This window comes from Lissotriton vulgaris, unplaced genomic scaffold (assembly GCF_964263255.1).
Source record: "Lissotriton vulgaris unplaced genomic scaffold, aLisVul1.2 SCAFFOLD_1298, whole genome shotgun sequence".
NCBI lineage: Eukaryota > Metazoa > Chordata > Amphibia > Caudata > Salamandridae > Lissotriton > Lissotriton vulgaris.
Genome location: NW_028247260.1, coordinates 221,550 through 240,711, shown reverse-complemented (window position 1 = coordinate 240,711; position 19,162 = coordinate 221,550). Strand labels below are relative to the sequence as shown.

The following is a 19,162-nucleotide window of genomic DNA, read 5'->3' as shown; positions in this document are numbered from 1 at the left end:
GAGTTGTGAGTAGTGAGTGCAGAGTAGTGAGTAGTGAGTGCAGAGTAGTGAGTGCAGAGTAGTGAGTGCAGAGTAGTGATTAGTGAGTGCAGAGTAGTGAGTAGTGAGTGCAGAGTAGTGAGTAGTGAGTGCAGAGTAGTGAGTAGTGAGTGCAGAGTAGTGCTGTTGAGTGCAGAGTAGTGAGTGCAGAGTAGTGCTGTTGAGTGCAGAGTAGTGAGTGCAGAGTAGTGCTGTTGAGTGCAGAGTAGTGAGTGCAGAGTAGTGCTGTTGAGTCCAGAGTAGTGAGTGCAGAGTAGTGCTGTTGAGTGCAGAGTAGTGTGTGCTGTTGAGTGCAGAGTAGTGTCTGCTGTTTGCTGCAGAGTAGTGTGTGCTGTTGAGTGCAGAGTGGTGTGAACTGTTGAGTGCAGAGTGCTGTGTATTGGCAATGTAAATGACAATGCCATTTATTTATGATTGAAAGAAAAACAAAATGTCATGAGCAATGCCAATAGCTCTACCTTTAATGATGCCGTGACCATTGCATTGTAAATGCTTGTTACAGCACTTCTTTTCATTTGTGGCACGTATCAGGCGAGATAGTCCTTTAGGTCCTTTCACGTTCACAGTCCTATCTTTATGTCTTGATTACCCTTGTCGTCACAAATTTATATGGCGTTGACGTACGGGCTCACTTGTTGAAGCCGGCGTCCTCCGTGTTGCAGTTCGTGCCAGGTGCTTTGCTGCTTCTGGTGAGTTTTTGGGCTCTTTAGCTCATTTCATACCACGTTATGATAGTGCGAGGCATCATCTTCACTATAGTTCTGTTTTTTCAGGTACTGTTACGGTATTGTTCACTGAGTCAGTTCGCTGGTAGTCACTTCTTTTAAACTAAGCGCTGAAGTGCCTTTCTGGCGTTCTTTTGTTTTTTTGCATTTAAGACACATATGGTTGCATTGTATTTTTTTGGCAGAGTAAAGCGGTTTTCCACTGAGTTCTGTTTCTGCTTTGAGTTTGAGCACTCAAGCGTTAAGGTATGATTAAAATTCTTCACATCTTTACTCTTGTGTTTTTCCACACTTGTTGCACTTGTTACTAACGCCACGCATCATTTTTCAAGCTTTAGGTCACGCTTGATCACCAAGGCTCGCTTCTCGTCGTCTTTTTTTCTTTTTTCACATTAATTATTTTGTTATGTGGCACAATGACGAATTAATACGCTGTGGTAGGCAGTTCTATCAGTCATTCCCTCGGTTGCTTTTTCCTGCTCTTTCGTGAGCCTAAATGTTAGCTGATTAATGTTGTCTGCAAGTTGCTTCACACTCTTCATTAAAATCAATGTATTGATATATTGCAGATACTCCTGATGAAGGGCTTATGGTAAAAGCCTGAAATGCATTGGGACATGTTAAGTTTTGTTACTGTATGCTGGTTATAAGCTGCATTATTTGCCAACCTTTTTGAACTTCATCTTTATCTGCGATGATCAAGAATAAATCAGATTTCAATCAACTTTATGGTTTGAAGATCTCATTCTCAACTGTGGATTTTGTGAAAAATTGTTTGGAATACTGTTGTTTACTTAAGAGTACAGTACTATTTTGTGATTGTTTGGACTACATTTTGTACACTTTAATGTGACTTGTTGGTAGTGCACTGGGCACTCCTGGAAACAGATCTAGGCATTTTCTTTTCATTTTGAATTTGGTGGCCTGCACAGCCCCTTACCTGGTGCACACACAATTTCTCAAAAAAGTTTACCCAAGTTTGTGTAAATGACCACATTTGTTTAAATTAGAATCTTTGAGTGCATTCCAGCTGTGTATTTTTCACTGAACTTTCTACAATTTGGCATTTTCATAATTGCAATGGAAAATCCATCTTTATCATAAAAGATGGTTTATCCTTACAATGTCATAGGTATCAAACATGAAATATCTACCCTCTCTCAATTAGGAATTACCGCCTATTCGATGTAATAACAAATCCCCAATGTTGTCAAATGGGAGGTTTTGGCCTCACAGAAGTGAAAAATGAATTTGGGAGTTTTTCCCAACAGGACATGTAAAACTTATGAGTACATATCCAACCTTTAACTTACACAGCACACTGCCCTACGGGCTATGTAGACATACCTTAAGGGTGACCTATATGTAATAAGGGGAGTTTAAGGCTTGGCAAAGGGATTTTAATGCTAAGTTGACATGGCAGCGCAACACTCCATTGAGGCTGCAATGGCAGGCCTGGGACCTGTTTTAGGGTGCTACAAACTGGGTGGCACAAGTAGTGCTGCAGGGCCACTTGTAGCATTTAGTTCACAGGCCACGGGTATGTGGTGAACCTTTCTACAAGTGGCTTATATAAGTACATTAAATCTGCCAGTTAGGAATATGCCAATCATGCCATGTTTAGAGGAGTGAACACAAACATGTTAGTACTTCTTATCAGTGGTAAAAAGTACATAATCTCAAGACCAACAGAGCAAAAATCCAGCAAAAATTGTAGGTAAGTAGGCAAAATGTTTGAGGGAAGACCAACCTAAGGCCAGCAGTTCTAACGCCGGCTATCAATCCACATTGCCTGATTCATATCGTGCCAGATTGGTATCGTAGCGCTGCGCTGCACTGTAATATTGCCTGCATTTGAATGGTGCCACATTGTAGCGCTATATCGTAGCGCTATATCGCGTTGCCTGTGTGTTTGCTGCGCCTGGTTTCGCTTTTGTTGCTGATGCCATTTTGTTGTTTGTTTGCCTCCCAGCCCGTCCCTCCACCCCGCCTCCCAGCTTCTCCTCCCTCGCCCCACCCCCCTCCACTATCCACTTATGACAGATGCTTTTGCGCGCAGCGTTCACGTGCAGCGGTCGCGCCCTATGCGCGCCGAAGGTGCGCCAAAGGTAAGCCGTCTATGCCCGTCCGTGCCTGGACCGCGCCCAGCGTCAGACCCCCTGTTCCCCGCAAATTCCACTCCGCCCGCATAACGTACGACGCCGCTACCCTCTCAGCACTTAACCCCGGCCGAATCCCAAACTGCTACCAAGCCGCCCCAGGACACATCCATGGACCCTTCACCTGCCGCTCCTGCAAGTTCGACAGCATCAGGACCCACACCAAATCCACTAACTCCAAACAGAGCTCGAACACTAACCACCTGAAATGCATCCTACTCAACACCCGTTCGGTCCACAGACACGCAATTGACCTTTGGAACCTACTCGACACTACATCGCCGGACGTCGCCTCCTCAGCTCCAGACATCGCCATAGCCATCCCGGACGACTACAAGATCATCCGAAAGGACCGCACCAACCAAAGAGGAGGAGGCATCGCCATCGTCCATAAGAACACCATCCGCATCACGACCAGTTCCGACGACAACCTCACAACCGCCGAACACCTTCACTTCCAGATCCACACCGACCCCAAGACCACACTCAGAGGCACCCTCATCTACAGGCCACCAGAACCCCGCACACAGTTCAGCGATGACATCACTGACTTCATCAGCCCACACGCCCTCCGCTCCAAGGACTACATTCTACTGGGAGACCGCAACTTCCACCTTGAAAAGAAAAGCGCCAGCAACACCACCACCCTCCTGGACAACCTGGCCAACCTCGGACTCGAACAACTTGTTGAACACCCCACCCACTATGCCGGACACACACTCGACCCAATCTTCACCTCCAGCAAGCACATCTCCTTCAACCACACCACAGCTCTCCATTGGACAGACCACAGCTGCGTTCACTTCAAGTACAAAAAGTCCACAACCCACAACCTCCCACAACCAGTTCCCCGAAGAAACTGGAACAAAATTACCACCAACCAGCTCTTCACATCGCTCCACCAAAATCCTCCTGCCAAATCATTGGACCCAAACCAAGCTGCCACCAACCTCACACAATGGATCACCCACAGCGCCGACGAACTAGCACCCTTGAAAAACCATCAATTCAAGCAAGGTAGCAAAAAAGCCCCCTGGTTCAACGATGACCTAAAGAAATCTAAGAAGTTCTGTCGCAACCTCGAGAAAGGCTGGAGAAAAAATCCAACCACTGACAACCTGACCACCTTCAAGAACGCCACCCGCAAATACCACCATCTGACCTGATCCACCAAGTAATCAGCATTCAAGGATCGACTTGACAACAACGCCCACAACAGCAAGGAACTATTCAACATTGTCAAAGAATTTACCAACCCCACCGCCGGCACCAACGACATCACTTCCTCCCAAGACCTCTGCGACTCCCTAGCCTCATTCTTCCACAACAAAATCGCTGACATACATAACAGCTTTGAAAGAGACCAGTCCGCTCCACCCACCTCCGAACCAAAACCCCCCTCTAACAACCTTTGCGCTTGGAACCCAATCACCACTGAAGACACCATCCGCCTGATGAACTCCATCCACTCAGGATCGCCAACCGACCCATGTCCCCACCACATCTTCAACAAAGCAGACTCCATCATCGCACCCCATTTCTGAGACGTCATCAACTGCTCCCTCAACTCCGCCACCTTCCCGGAAAGCTGGAAACATGCCGAACTCAGCACCCTTCTGAAGACCCCAGAGCAGACCCCACTGAACTTAAGAACTACCACCCCATCTCGCTCCTCCCATTCCCTGCCAAAGTCATTGAGAAAGCCGTCAACAGTCAGATCGCCGCCTTCCTCGAATCCAACAAATCCTTCGACCCCTCACAGTCCGACGTCCGAGCCAAACACAGCACCGAAACCGCCCTCATCGCAGCAACAGATGACATTCGAACACTACTGGACAACGGAGAAACAGTTGCCCTCATCCTACTTGACCTCACCGCAGCCTTCGACACAGTCTGTCATAGCACCCTCATACAACGCCTCAGCAACATCGGAATACAAGGAAAAGCATTGGACTGGATCTTCTCGTTCTTTGCCGGAAGAACCCAGAGAGTCCGCCTCCCCCTTTTAGATCAGAGGCCACCAAAGTCATCTGCGGCATACCACAAGGATCATCACTCAGTCCCACCCTCTTCAACATATACATGAGTCCCCTTGCATCCATCGCGCACCAACACAACCTCAACATCATCTCCTACGCTGATGACACCCAGCTGATCCTCTCCCTCACCAAAGACCCAAACACCGCCAAAACCAACTTACACGAAGGAATGAAAGATGTAGCCGAGTGGATGAAGAACAGCCATTTAAAACTGAACTCGGACAAAACGGAAGTCCTCATCTTAGGCTCATCCCCCTATGCTTGGGACGACTCATGGTGGCCACCAGCCCTAAGAACCGCACCCATACCAACGGACCACGCACGTAACCTGGGCTTCATCCTGGACTCCTCCCTCTCGATGACCAGACAAGTCAACGCCGTCTCATCATCAGGCTTCAACATCCTACGCATTCTCAAAAAAATCTTCCATTGGATCCCCACTGAAACAAGAAAAACGGTCACCCAGGCACTGGTCACTAGCCGACTGGATTACGGAAACACCCTTTATGCCGGAACCACAGCTAAACTACACAAAAAACTCCAACGCATCCAAAACGCCTCAGCCAGACTCATACTAGACATCCCTTGCCAAGATCACATTTCCGGTCACCTGAAAGACCTCCACTGGCTCCCCGTCAACAAGAGAATAACGTTCTGTCTCCTCACCCATGCACACAAAGCCCTCTACGACCTAGGACCCGAATGCCTCAACACGTGCCTGTCCTTTTACACCCCCGCCCGACAACTGCTATCGTCCAATCAAGCCCTCGCCGCAATTCCGCGCATCCATAGATCCACCATGGGAGGTAGATCCTTCTCCTTCTTAGCGGCCAAAACTTGGAATTCTCTCCCCACCCACCTCCGCCTTACACAGAACCACCTCTCTTTCAGAAAGCAACTAAAAACTTGGATATTCGATAAGTAAAATACCCCCCCTCCCTCAAGCGCCTTGAGACCCTCTGGGTGAGTAGTGCGCTATACAAATTTTTGAACTTGAACTTGAACCAGGGAGCGTGGTTGAGTCAGGTGAGTAACTGTATATTGGAATTGAGATAGCTGCCTCATAGGGTGGTGGCGAGCAAGAATTCTCCTTTAGACCAATGGTAGGATACATCCATCCCCTTGTATTCTAATTTAGTTAGGAATGAAAGGAACTCCATGATATGTGGGCCCAAAAAAGTGGCTAGTTCATTTGTGTTTTACTAAGAAAGTGAGAGACGCTTGGCAAAAGAAGAGCGGGACTTCTCAGATGTTTATTTTTTTTTGTTTGTGTTTCCGGTTTGAGGCGTAGTTCAAACAGGACAATCAAAGTACAAAAAAGGAAGGAACACTCACCAATTAGAGTATACAGTGACTATAGAAAAAATGTTTTGCTTATCAAAGTGCATTTGTGTATATTTAATTTGTATAGGACATTTTGGTTCAAACGACTTTCCTCTATGTCCGTCCTTGTTCACTGTTTTTAACAGAGTCAGAGCTACCCCTTCATTAAAAAGGTTTGGGGAGTAGCCCGCACTCCTTTTAAATCACTTTTTTTCACTGTTGGATATAATTTTCCAAACAAGAACCCAATGAAGACAACTGGCAATCGATTTTCAGTTGGTGCCTGAGGGTTCTTTTACTGTACACGTCTAACCCACTTCTATACTGTTCCTTTTGGGTATATCACTCGGGCCTAGCTGGTAGTAATCTCTTCAATTTATGATTTCACTACCTTTTACCTAGTTCCTTCCTTTTTTGTACTTTGATTGTCCTAGTCACTCTTTTGTTGATTTGTATAAGTAGCTTTAGGGGTATAAGAGTGTCTTTTGACCCTTCCTCTCTTGTTGATTTACTTGTAGTTCAAACAGGGAAAGGAGGACAGGGTCAGAGGAATTACCCATCGAACCCTCATAAATCAAACGGAAACAGAAAAGGACAGGAAGAATAGAAGAAAGGTGAAAGTAAAGCATAAGGAATTCCATAGGAAAGGCATAGGTGAGAAACGTATGTGACCTTGTTTCTATTCTGAGGGTCTCCAGTCCCACGTAAGAGAGAAACCTAGAAGTAAACGAAAGAAAAGGAAGGCTGAGCAAGGACCTTACAAGAGAAGAAGATACAAGATACAAAATTTTATAAAGTCTATAGTATACAGGAAAAAGATATTCTGACAAAATACCTTATACAGCTACCAAGACTCACCTCTGCACTATTGGCCTGTTGTATGATATATGTTGTGTACTACCTTGATAAATTTGTACAATGGATTTTCACTTTTCTTTTTTTCAGACTACAATAATAAAGTCAAACTGTATGGATCAAATGTGGAAGGTAAGATATATAAATTATTATGTTCCACTTCCTTTGTATTCCTAAGGAGCCAAGAAAAATCATTGAAGATTTTTGTAAATGATTGAGTGTCCTAAACGATCCTGTTAGGGTCCAGGCCATTGTAATTTTCTGGTAAAGTATATTCTGTTAACCCAACTGCCGGCTCAATGACTCACCGCTCGCACTATTTACCACCATCTGTTTATACAACAGGTGATCGCCAGGTCATGTGACCACCTGGGCGCGATTCTCCTCCTCCCACCTCACGATTCAAGAATTAAAACTGAGACGATGAGTGGAGGAGGAAGCAGGGTGGCAAACTCAAGAGAGAGATGGAGAGATGGTTAAACTGGGTAGAACTAGTAGAGCAGGGTTAGGGTGGGCAGGCTGGAGGAAAAGAGGCCAGAACTGGACAGGGGTGAAGGGAAGACTGGAGGATAGAGGGCAACTGGGATTAGAGAAAACGGAATCAGATATACTAGAATAAAGCTATCAGCTAAGAGAAATAGGGTAGAATCAAAGAAGAAACAGGCAGACCAGTAAAAAGTCAGCAAGGGCAAGTGGTCAGAATAGGGAGAAGGCCTTGGTTACTTACCAGAGATCTTCATTACTCCGATTCCTTATTCCTCATCCCATTACTTACTAATTGCAGTTATCCCCCCTTTCTAAGAATAATTGAGGACGGTATTGCCTACTGGCGGTCACCAGTAGGTAGTTATAGTTAGGACCTATTTTCCTTAGGAAATCCGCAGCATTCTATTTGGAATAACTTTGGCGCCGGTTGACGAATCTTCGCAATATTTTCAAAACTGGTGGGGCCATCTGGTCCGCTCTTATCTTAAAAGTCTTGGGGTGATTTGTGAAATGGGGGGTGAGAAAAAAGGGGGGTCCCAAAACGTGTTTTCTCCATGTAATTTTCCATTGGACCGTTCATCGCGGCTACAGCCGGAACTGCTGAAGGGAATTACACCAAATTTGGCAACGTGGTAGTCCTTGGCTCAGACTTGTGCCTTTTGCTTAAATGGTGTAAATCTGTTCAGTTTTTCTCAAGAAAATTACAATTAAAAGTACATATATATCTATGGCCTCAGTGGATCCGTGCATCTTGCGTGTACTCTAAGCGCACCGTCCCGATCACGCACTGAATGCTAATTGGCTGTCAAGCGGTTGTCAGTATTCGAAACCAGGAAGCATTGGCAGCCATTTTCTGCCTCGGTAGAAGCGAGGATCTAGAAATTAGTGGAACAAGTGTTCAAAAAGTATAAAGGGGGCAGGTAAGAAATATTTTGACCCTCTAGACCTGCTTAGGGGGTCCCACAAGGACCCCTAGGGCTCCCCAAAAACTTTTTTTGGTGAAAAAATTGAGAAATGTCTGCTGGGTGCATGGATCCGCCGTAAAGAAAATAAAAACGAAGCGTAGGCTCCTATGCTTGTTTAAAAATTAGCTACCTCGGATGGCCAAATCCCGGGGCCTAATATAGTACTTTTGATGGGGGTTCAGAGGGGCCGTGTAGCCCAGGGACTGTCATTCTTCGGTGCTATAAAATAAATGGGTGAGGGAGCTCAAAGGTGCGTCCAAGCCCAGGGGATTACCACCCTCCGGGTCTTTTTATATTTTGGGAGGGGGGCCCCGTGGTCTCCATTGTGGAGCAACCGAAAGCCTTGGGGAACAACACCACCCAGGAGCGGCTCCTGAAGTATCTTGGGGTGCCTACCTCCGGGACACTGCTGTTTTCTATTGCAGGGCAGGATTTGAGGTTCCCGCTGTGTCATAGCAAACTTGAAGACATATTAACAAATGCCATTTCGACGCAAGTTTAAGAAAAAGCCAAAAATGCGGTGAAAATTATATCGCTTTATTTGCTAGGCGACACTAAGATGCATTAACGCAAGTTAGCAGCCAGTTTGCTAATGGCTCACCTCGTATCTGCAATGAGTTGCAATGTAGGCGTTCACAGTGGCAAGGTAGGTGTTCCTATGACAATATAACATGGAAGAGGGAGGTATGACAACAGCATTGTATTTACAAGGCGGCCTTGGATTTGAGGACTGACAGCAAAACTCTTGTTAATTGCGGTTTATGTTGGATCCTAACATCTGATTTTGAAGTCCATTATCACTGTTTTAGCGGCAGTTTGCTGCCATTAAAGCGGCGATAATTTTAACTCCGTCCTTATAAATATGACCCTAAGTTTTTGAATGTCGACAATTCTGTTTCACATTTAAATAGACAAGTATTATTTAGTGAAGTGCACACTGTGAATCGTCAAGCAACAGTGTCTGATTGTGATCGATAAATAATTGCACATTGAAGAGTAGAGTAGGTAAATTGTACATAGGGTTTTGTAACGTCAGTGGCTATTCTTCAAACCTTCTCTTGAGGTTAATTCGAAGAGTTGTGTACTTCTTTTGCTCATAACGTGCATAGTGTTCTGTCGTCTCAGTTTGCTTTCCTCTCTGTCATGTAGAGGATCCTGGGTAAATATAATGGCTTCTGTACAGCCAGTACCTTTCAACCCTACCCCCAAACTGCTTACTGCCTGTTACCATAGTAACAGTTCATGGAACACTTAATTGAGTACACAGGTCACAAGTTCACCATACAATGTTGCTAATCCAAACAGCAAGTGTGCTGGACTTTTTAAAATTTTCTATACGAATCGCAGCTACTGACACTAAAGAGCTGGTAAAGAGTTAGCCTCAGTATTATACTTCTATTTAAAAAACATAATTTCTACTTTTGATTTTTTTTATTTTCTCTAAGCATATGATTATCACACTAAATAATAGGGAAATGATGTCATAAAAAGAAGACGTATACGCTCAATTTTTTTTTAAATTAACTTTTATTAAAACAAAAACAAGTGAATAGAAACGTAACTTTAACATAACAGTATAATGAACAAAATGTGAGATGGACTCCAATGGTAGGAGCGTAGGTAACCTGCAAAACAAAAATGAAAATATGTGTTTAAAATTAGATCGATGTGATTGAATGAGGTCAGAGATTACATCTTTACGAAAGGCAAGTTTGTTTTTTTCACTTGCACACTCAGGGTAGTGCACCCTACCCCTCCCATAGAATTACCTTCAACAGGAGTCTGTAGCACAGCGCTGCCGGTAGGCTTAGGCCTATCTTATGGTACTTAAAATGAGACAGAGATGTGACTGAATAAGGTCAAAGATCACAAATTAACATAACACTTGGCAATATTGCTTATTCGCACATGTGTAGTGTGCCTGATACATCCCACCCCTCTCATAGGCTCGCAATGGAGAGTTGTCTGTAGGGAAGTACCTGCTAGGTCAGATTTACAGTATGGTCCAGTAGGTTTTTAAAATGATTCAGAGATGAGAAAGAATTAGGTGAGAGATCACGTCATTATGCAAGACAATATTGTTTCTTTTCAGCGCGTTTAATTGGTGGCATTGTGTATCTAGGACGCTCTGCTTACCTTTTGGAAACACTGTTTTCAGCAGAGCTCACAACTTGAAGTCTGCTTTCGTTCTATACTGCAGATCGTATTAAATTCAGCCTTAATTTATTTATGTGCAGAGTGGACAGCAGCGTCCATAACTTGAAAAGAGAAAGAGAAACAATGTGAGAGAGCGAGAGAGAGAAAACAACATTGAAAGTGTGAGAGAGAAAGTAATAGCTGGAGCAGGAGATGTAGTGTTGATACTGGAGAAAATCTTCATAGCTCACCTTTTTGCCTCTAGTGTGTTCCCAATCATGTGCCGGTTCAGGGAGTACCCTCGAGTTTAGTGATCTGAAAGATAGTATAGAGTCAGTAATAGCAGAGTACATACAACTGCACACGTGTGTTATGGCTTTGGACACTCAGGGTACTGTATTACATCAACTTCCACTGAAACGATGTGTCTGTGCACTCTTTTTCTCCCAGAGTACTATACCTATGCACTCCTACTGCATAGCGGGGAGTTCTCATTACTGCGTAGCCAGACTGTTGCACCCCATTGAGTCCTAGTGTACGGAGGTGAGTGCCCTTTCTTGCGCACCCAGACTATTCCAATCTATCTACTCCCACTGCCTGGAGGTAATTGTACATTTGTACGCAGTCAACTTGCTGCAGACTATCTAGTCTCTCCGCCCACAGGTGACTTCTCGTTTCTTCAGAAACAAGCTTCTTTGCTCACCTTGTGCCATAGGTGTGATTCAAAGAGGGTCCACCACGTGTCAAAGCAGCCTTCTTATGAGTTGTTACGATGGGCACGCATCATCGCAGAATTCACAAACGTTAAGCTTTGCAGGTGTTGGGGGGGAACGCCAATTGTGAAACACAACCTTTTAGATAAAAAGGAAGATAAGATTGTGCGTCATTTGTTTATCAAATGAGAGAGGAAGTGAGAGAGTGACTGAAAAGAATATTCGCAGCTCACCTTTCTGTCACCGGTGTGTCTTCCACCATGTGCCAGGACATAGTGCACCTTGAAGCTCTACATATAAAAGATTGTAAAATATGTTATGATTGGTAATTGTTGCAATCTTTTTTTTTTTTTTTTAAAACCTTTATTTACGCATGCACAGTACACAGCGTCTGCCTACAACCCAGTCGGGCCGGCCGCTATGACATAAACGGCAGAGTGAAAAATAGAATCCGAGGCAGTACGTTGCTGGAGCAATCCATAAAGTCCACATTGTCGGCAAGAGCATAGCATCATACAACGAGGATAAGAAAGGTTTAATTTTATGTTTTTGTTGAAAAGAACACAAACAAAACAAACACATGGTATCATAATGGCAAGGGTCGCTGGGGGTGAGGGGGAGGGAACAATGTGGGGAAAAGAAATCCGACAGTGTCAAGGGGGGGGTGGCGCGCGCAAAGGAACAAAAACAGATAGAGAGACTAGGAGAGGAACGTAAATCACGGAGAGGGGGGGAGAGGGGCTTCATAATCAAGCGGAGGGGAGCAAATATCTCCACGATAAGTATTCCAGGGAGCCCAAACCCTAGACCACTTCCCCGGGTTCCCCCGAGCCTCGTAGACCGTCTTTTCTCGGAACATGGACCAGTCCATGTTCTCCTTCCAGGCACTCAACAATGGTACTCTAGGGGAGCCCCAAAGCTGCGCGATGTCTCTCTTTGCAACCATGTTGCCCAAGGTAACCCAAAGTGTCTGGGCAGCATTGCAATCAGATGGTTCCCACACATTCAACAGGCAACGACGTGCCTCAGGAAGTAGGGGGATCCCCGTGACACGACTCATGACATCATGCACCCTGGACCAATAAGCTACAATCATTGGACATTCCCAAAGGACGTGAAGAAAAGTACCATCCATCCCACACCCACGTTTACAACTCCCATCCGAAACCAAACCCATTCGCACCAGACGCACTCCAGTAAGATACACACGATGGAGGATCTTCAGTTGGACAAAGCGAAGTCGTGCCGGAATAGCCACCTCCTTAGGGGAGGACACAGCTGACTGCCAGTCCTCGTCGTCTAATTCAAGTCCATCAGCCGTCCAGGCGGCCCGAAGCTTATCCAGCTGGTCAGCTCTGTTATTAATAAGCTTCTTATAGATTAAGGAGATGGTACTATCCGGGACGTGGCCGTCTAGTACTCGATCCTCCAAGGGGGAGGATTGCGGAATATCCGTACCAGGGGGAAAGACAGAAGACAAGGCATGTCTCACCTGCATGTACCGGAAGTACTCCCTGTCGTCAAGGCGGTATTCCAGCTTCAGTGACTCAAAGGACTTTACCGCACCCCGGGCCCACAAGTCACCCACAGTGCTGATCCCAATCACGTCCCATTTCTCAAACCCCTTCGTCTTCCACAAGTTGCCCAGCCGTTCCGAATCATACAGCGGCGTCATACGCGTCAGTCTACCACCCCAGCCCGTGGCCACAGTGGCATCCCTCCAAGCCCGCACCGCACATTTCGTCGGGCCCGTTAGGAGTCGATAAGGAGCCTTGGAATACAGTGCCCTATTAAAGTTGCCACCAGGCAACAACAGTTTATCCAAAGCAAATGCGGGAGCAGGCTCCGGCGAGTACGTCACATGGTTGATGGCGCTCAGGTGTGAGGCCCAGTAGTACCGTCTAATATCCGGCAACGCAATACCCCCGTCGTACCAGGAGAGCGTGAGCTTGGATAAAGCAATGCGGGCACGACCATCCCAGATAAGCTGTCTCTGTAAACTCTCGACTTCATGGAAATAGCGAGCTGGAACGGGATCAAAGAAATTTTGCAGGGCATAGAGGAATCGGGGGAGCGACATCATTTTAAAGAGCGCCGCCCGGCCCAGTGGAGATAGAGGCAGATCGCGCCAGCGCCGAACGTCTTGTTTCAGTCTGCGGAGCGGAGCATACAAATTTAGCTCGTAGCGGACCGAGGAGATTGTGGATACATGGATCCCCAAATACTTAAAGCCGTCGGCCGCTACCAGGATGGGAAACCGGCGGGGGAGAGGTGGGAGAGTACCAGCTATGACGTAGACACAAGACTTGGTCCAATTAATGACAAGTCCAGAGTTCTTACCGAAGGATGTGAGAACGTCAAAGAGAACATTAAGCGACTTCTGAGGAGAAGTAAGATAAAGGAGGATATCATCTGCGTACAAGGAAATACGATCCTCGAGATCAGGGGACCATCGGATCCCTTTAATCGAGGGTTCCCACCGGAGCCACGCGGCAAGGGGTTCAAGCGCCAACGCGAATAGGAGCGGGGAAAGCAGGCAACCCTGACGCGTGCCACGGCCCAAAGGGAAGGGGCCTGAGCATCTACCATTAACCGCGACCTGAGCCAGTGGCTGTTCGTAAAGAAGCTTGACCCATGCGATGAAATTGGGGCCAAAGCCAAATTTAGCGAGGGTTGCCCACAAGTAAGGCCATTCAATAGTGTCAAACGCCATTGTGGCGTCAAGGGAAGCGACCACTGCTGGCTCGGCGAGAGTTGGAGCTCTCGCGAGAACGCTATGAAGCCTACGCAGATTAAGGGCCGTGTTCCTGTGGGGGATGAAACCGGATTGATCCGGATGGATCAGGTCACAAATCACCTTAAGCAAACGGTTGGCCAGCACCTTGGCGAGGATTTTGGGTTCCGCGTTAAGAAGGGAAATAGGGCATTACGAGGCACAGCGGTCCCGAGGTTTGCCATCCTTATGTATGACAACTATGGTAGCAAGGCGCTGCTCAAGGGGGAGGCATTCAGCCTCAACCGCCTCGAGAAACATGTGACGCAGGTGGGCGGCCATCTTGTCGGGACAAAGTTTGTAAAGTTCAATGGGGAGTCCACTGGGGCCCATTGCCTTCCCGGAGTGAAGGGAGCGGATTGCGAGGGCAATCTCATCAACAGTAAGGGGGGCCTCCAGTGCGAGGCTGTCCTCGTCAGAAACAGTGGGCAGGGCGATGTCACGTAACAATAGCCTGGAATCAGCCTCATCTCGATCGCTAACAGGCGTGTAGACAGTCCGGAAGTGGTCAACAAAGCAATCAACAATCTCACCAGGATCAGAAACACTCACACCAGATTCACGAACAATGGAAGGAACTACACGACTCGCACGTTCAGTCTTATCCAGCCACGCGAGGAGCTTACTAGCCTTGTCACCCACATCATACAGTCGACCCAGCTGATTAGACCTCATCAATTTAGCAGCATCAGTGACACAGGCTTTATAGTCCGCTTGCTTCAGTTCCAATTCGTGCAACAATGCAGGCGTGTCATTCCCACCCAACTCATTTTCAAGCGCAGATATTTCGGTTTCAAGAGCCACGACAGCCTCCCTCTTGACCCTACGCTCAGCGGCAATGAGTGACAAGGCGGAGCCCCTAATAACCGTCTTGAAAGCCTCCCACAGGACAGTGGGGGAAGTAACCGAACCCACATTCTCAGAAAAGTAACAATCTATTGCCTTAAGCAGATCTGAGCGGAGCCGGGGGTTTCGGAAATGCCAGGGGGGAACCGGGGGAACTCTGTTACCAAGGAAACCGCCCACAGAAATCGTGAGCAGCAAGGGGGAGTGGTCAGAGATACCCCGGGGAAGGTGCCGAATCTCACGAACGGTGGACAAAGTGGAGGCTAACATAAGAAAATAATCAATACGGGATAGGCTGCCGTGCGCGCCAGAGTGAAAGGTGTATTGTTGGAGTGTGGGGTGAAGTGAGCGCCAGACATCCACTAAGCCAAAAGTTTCAGCCATTTCACTGAGCCACATCTGGGACTGCGACAATACCCTAGGGGGAAGTCGGTCACAGTCACCGGACATGACAGAATTAAAGTCCCCACCCAGGACCAGCAAGCCGTCAGGAAGCCCAAGGAGAGTCCTTCCCAGATCGGCGAAGGTGGTAGCCTGCAGTCCCGGGGGGATATAGACAGCAACAAAAACGACCCGCTTACCCTCCCACCTCCCTGAAACAGCAGCATATCGCCCACGAGCATCAAGGATAACATCATCAATAGCAAGAGGAAGGGAAGACCTTACCATAATACCCACCCCCCGGGAACCCGAGGTGAAACCAGCATGTGCAACCAGGCGATAACCCCGGCGGTCTAAGGCCCTACAAGCGTTACCAATCAAGTGGGTCTCCTGAAGGAACACAACATCAGGGGCGTGGCGCCTAAGGAATTGCAGTACAATGCCCCGCTTAATTCTATCACCCAAACCATTTACGTTCCAAGAAAGAATACGCATTTCACCCCCCCCATTGCAACAAAAGCAGTCCACCCCCACCCCCCAGCAAAACCCACGATTCAAAGTCATTGCAAGACATGAAGTACCATGTAAACCAAAACAGAACAAATGAAACACAACACAACCCAGTCCCCAGAAACCAACCCCAGATACAAAACCCGTTACAACACCCCCCTCCCTGCACCCCTGCTGACTAAGAAGCCACCCCCAACTGCAGTGTGCCTGTCGCCCCATGGTATCTACACAAAGAACCCCCCGAGGAGGAAGGGAGAAATCACCCGTTGCCGCACCGCCGCGGGCCGTGTTATAAGGCACTAAGTCTATGTACACAGTACTTTGCATAGTCTCAATCGGAACCTCCGGGGCCCCAATTACTCCTGGGCCGCTGCACCACCTTCTGCACCACCAGGTCCTCCGCTCCCAAAGTCATCTGCCGGCAACGAGTCCAACCAGTCAGCTGCACTATCAGGTTGATCGAAGAAATAGGCACGCTCCCGATATTCGATCCGGAGCCGAGCCGGGAATAGCATGGCATATTTCAGTCCCCGATCTCTAAGGCGACGCTTCACCCCAAGAAAACCTGATCTTTGTCGCTGCACTTGGGGAGTGAAGTCGGGATATATGGAGACAGAATTGTTATCGTATTTCAAGGGACCATGCTTACGGGCGGCCTGGAGGATAGCATCTCTGTCCCGGTAGTGGAAAAGCCTCGCGATGATAGGCCTCGGTGGGTTGCCCGGCTTCACTGGACCTCCTGGAAAGCGATAGGCGCGCTCCACGGCAAAGAACTTACTAAGTCCCGCCGGAGCTAGTTGGGCGACTATCAGGTCCTCGACCAGAAGGTCAGTTGACACAGCACCATCACATTCCGGCACCCCGACCAGGCGTATGTTGTTCCGCCTGGCCCTATTGTCATAGTCCTCCATCCGCTTAAGCAATAAGTCGTGTGATGAACGCAAATTGCAGAGTTCAGATTGCGCCTCAGCCATGTCCGTCACCAGGCTCGACGCTTTAAGGTCCAGTGCCTTCACCCGCTCGTTCGTTTTGGCCAAATCGGCCCGAATAAGAGTCACGTCCACCGCCACAGTGTCGATTTTGGACACCACGGCTTCAAATTGCTGACTCATATCGGCCTTAAGTCCAGTGATGGCAGCCAAAAGATCCTGGAGCGACACTTCCGAAACAGATGGTGTGTCCGTTTGAAGTCCTTCGGCGCCTACGCACACGGCACCGGGGGAGCCTCTCGGCTGGATGTAGCGTTCGATCATGTTAGGCTGGCTCGATCCCCCCCCGGTCGCTGCCTTCCGGCGCTTTTCGGCCTCCGCTTTCGTTGTCATCCCTCTTTCAGTATAGACCAAATAGCCAGGGGAAGCGATGAAAAAGCAGAAAAAGCCTCAAAACTCCAACGTGCCAGTGAGACGATGGTGTCGCAGCCTCCTTGCCAGTCCAGCGGAGGAGAGTATAGGCTGGGAGAGCAGCAGGCGAAGGCAAAGTAGGAAGAGACGCGAACAAAGGGAAGGAAACCGAAAGTGAAAGCAATACACCTCCGGCGGGCCAGATGCCAGGCAGCCGTTGTTGTTCAATTACAGGTCGGCCACACTGGGTAGCCGTGTCCCCGGTCGCGTCCGTGGGCAGGCCAGAAAGTTGCAGATGACATAAAAGTGGTCCCCAGGGTCCGATTTCGACCAAAAAAGGATCAGCAGCATCAGTAGCGTTAGCGCTGAAAAAGCCCGTCAAAATGACCAGGATAGGTGAAGGATAGATAAGGAAGGACGGCGCGGGTCTCGGGAGCCCTCTGCTCACGCGACCATCTTGGATGCCCGCGTAGCTCCTCCTCAATTGTTGCAATCTTAATGTAAAGTAGAATCACATAGCCCTTTCACACACCTTCCCTCCCGCATTAAAAATACAACTATTTGTACAGTTCCAACTTCTTTAATGGGCTTCGATTTATGAAGAATTAGTAGAGTAGTAATGTTTTCCATCTGGTTATAGAAAACAAGTGGTACGCAGTGATCCATGTGGTTTCAATCATCACAAGCGACAGACTTTTGACCGACTATAAAAACTTTCCTGCTATACGAAAAAAAAAGTACAAATGCAATAAGATACGGTATAAAGGACTGCGTACGCCTTAATCGCTGTGTTGCCTTTTTGTATTTAGTCTGCAACATGCCATCTACTCCCGCCGCTGCGCACCCAGCCTCACTTCTCAACTTTTTGCGGACAGGGTACGTTCTACATCATGCAGTCCCACTCTGCCACCAAGAAGTCTCAAATTTGGGGCTGAGTCTTGATATCACTATGGGAAAGGGCATACTGTCGAAGTGGATTTCTTCTACCTCGCCCAGGTATGCTTACAAAGGAAGACCAGCAGTCGGAGGTAACTGAAACATAAAAATATTTATTGCGCTCGAGCGGGTACACCACCTCACAGCTCCATGTGGCTATGAGGGAAGTGGACAACTTACAAAGTCATAGACAGCCTTATATACTTTTGTGCTGGAATAAGCGTAGGTGGGAATGGATATGACAAATCAGCAACTGCCAAGGATGATTAACGACCCCGGGACGGTCCCACGTACTAGTCAGGACCAGTCATTCTGGAAATATGTATACATGGCATGTGAAACACAAATATAAAGATGATTCACTAAATCACATCTGTCATCAGTAATTGTGTGGCCCATAGAAATAAAGCAGAACTATGCATCACTTGTGCCAAGTATAAACATAGACAGGCCTGTGGTTACAGAGTCAGGCGCTCACTTGATTACTCAATCGGATATAGAACAAAAGGTTACATCTCCTTGTGTCAACAGTAATTTGTCTCCATCGGCAGTATTTAGTTAACTGTAATACATTGGCATTACTTAGATAGGAAAGTTGAGCAAATGAGTCATTGACCTTTAAACAATACACCCTGCTCTACTTGTGCGTCATAAAGTGAAGTGCAAACATATGCTCTGGGGTCGACTGGTGTATTAACATTTCTTTGTGCAGATGAAGTGGCCACACCATATGTGCTGAGGTGGCAAGCTAAAGAGACTAATACAAAATGGTGTCTGGGAAACACAAAATGGAGGAGCTTTCGTCCATTACTGAAAACTGTATTTCCACAATACTCATGCAGCTTTCTTCATCGCAGGTTCCTCACCTGCTCAGTCCTTGCGGTACCACTAACTCAATGACCAAAGAGGCCACGCACGTGGTGGTGGGCCCTCTGT

At 47.3% G+C, this 19,162-nt stretch overlaps 1 pseudogene across 1 annotated transcript in view; it reads left to right on the top strand.

Moving 5' to 3' along the window:
• The window catches only part of LOC147665197 (NACHT, LRR and PYD domains-containing protein 12-like), a 348,972-nt pseudogene that overhangs the window by 110,475 nt on the left and 219,335 nt on the right, over positions 1 to 19,162 (top strand). The window contains exon 2 of the transcript XR_015305019.1: positions 7,231 to 7,272. The product of XR_015305019.1 is annotated as an NACHT, LRR and PYD domains-containing protein 12-like (transcript). The remainder of the gene's footprint in view (positions 1 to 7,230; positions 7,273 to 19,162) is intronic.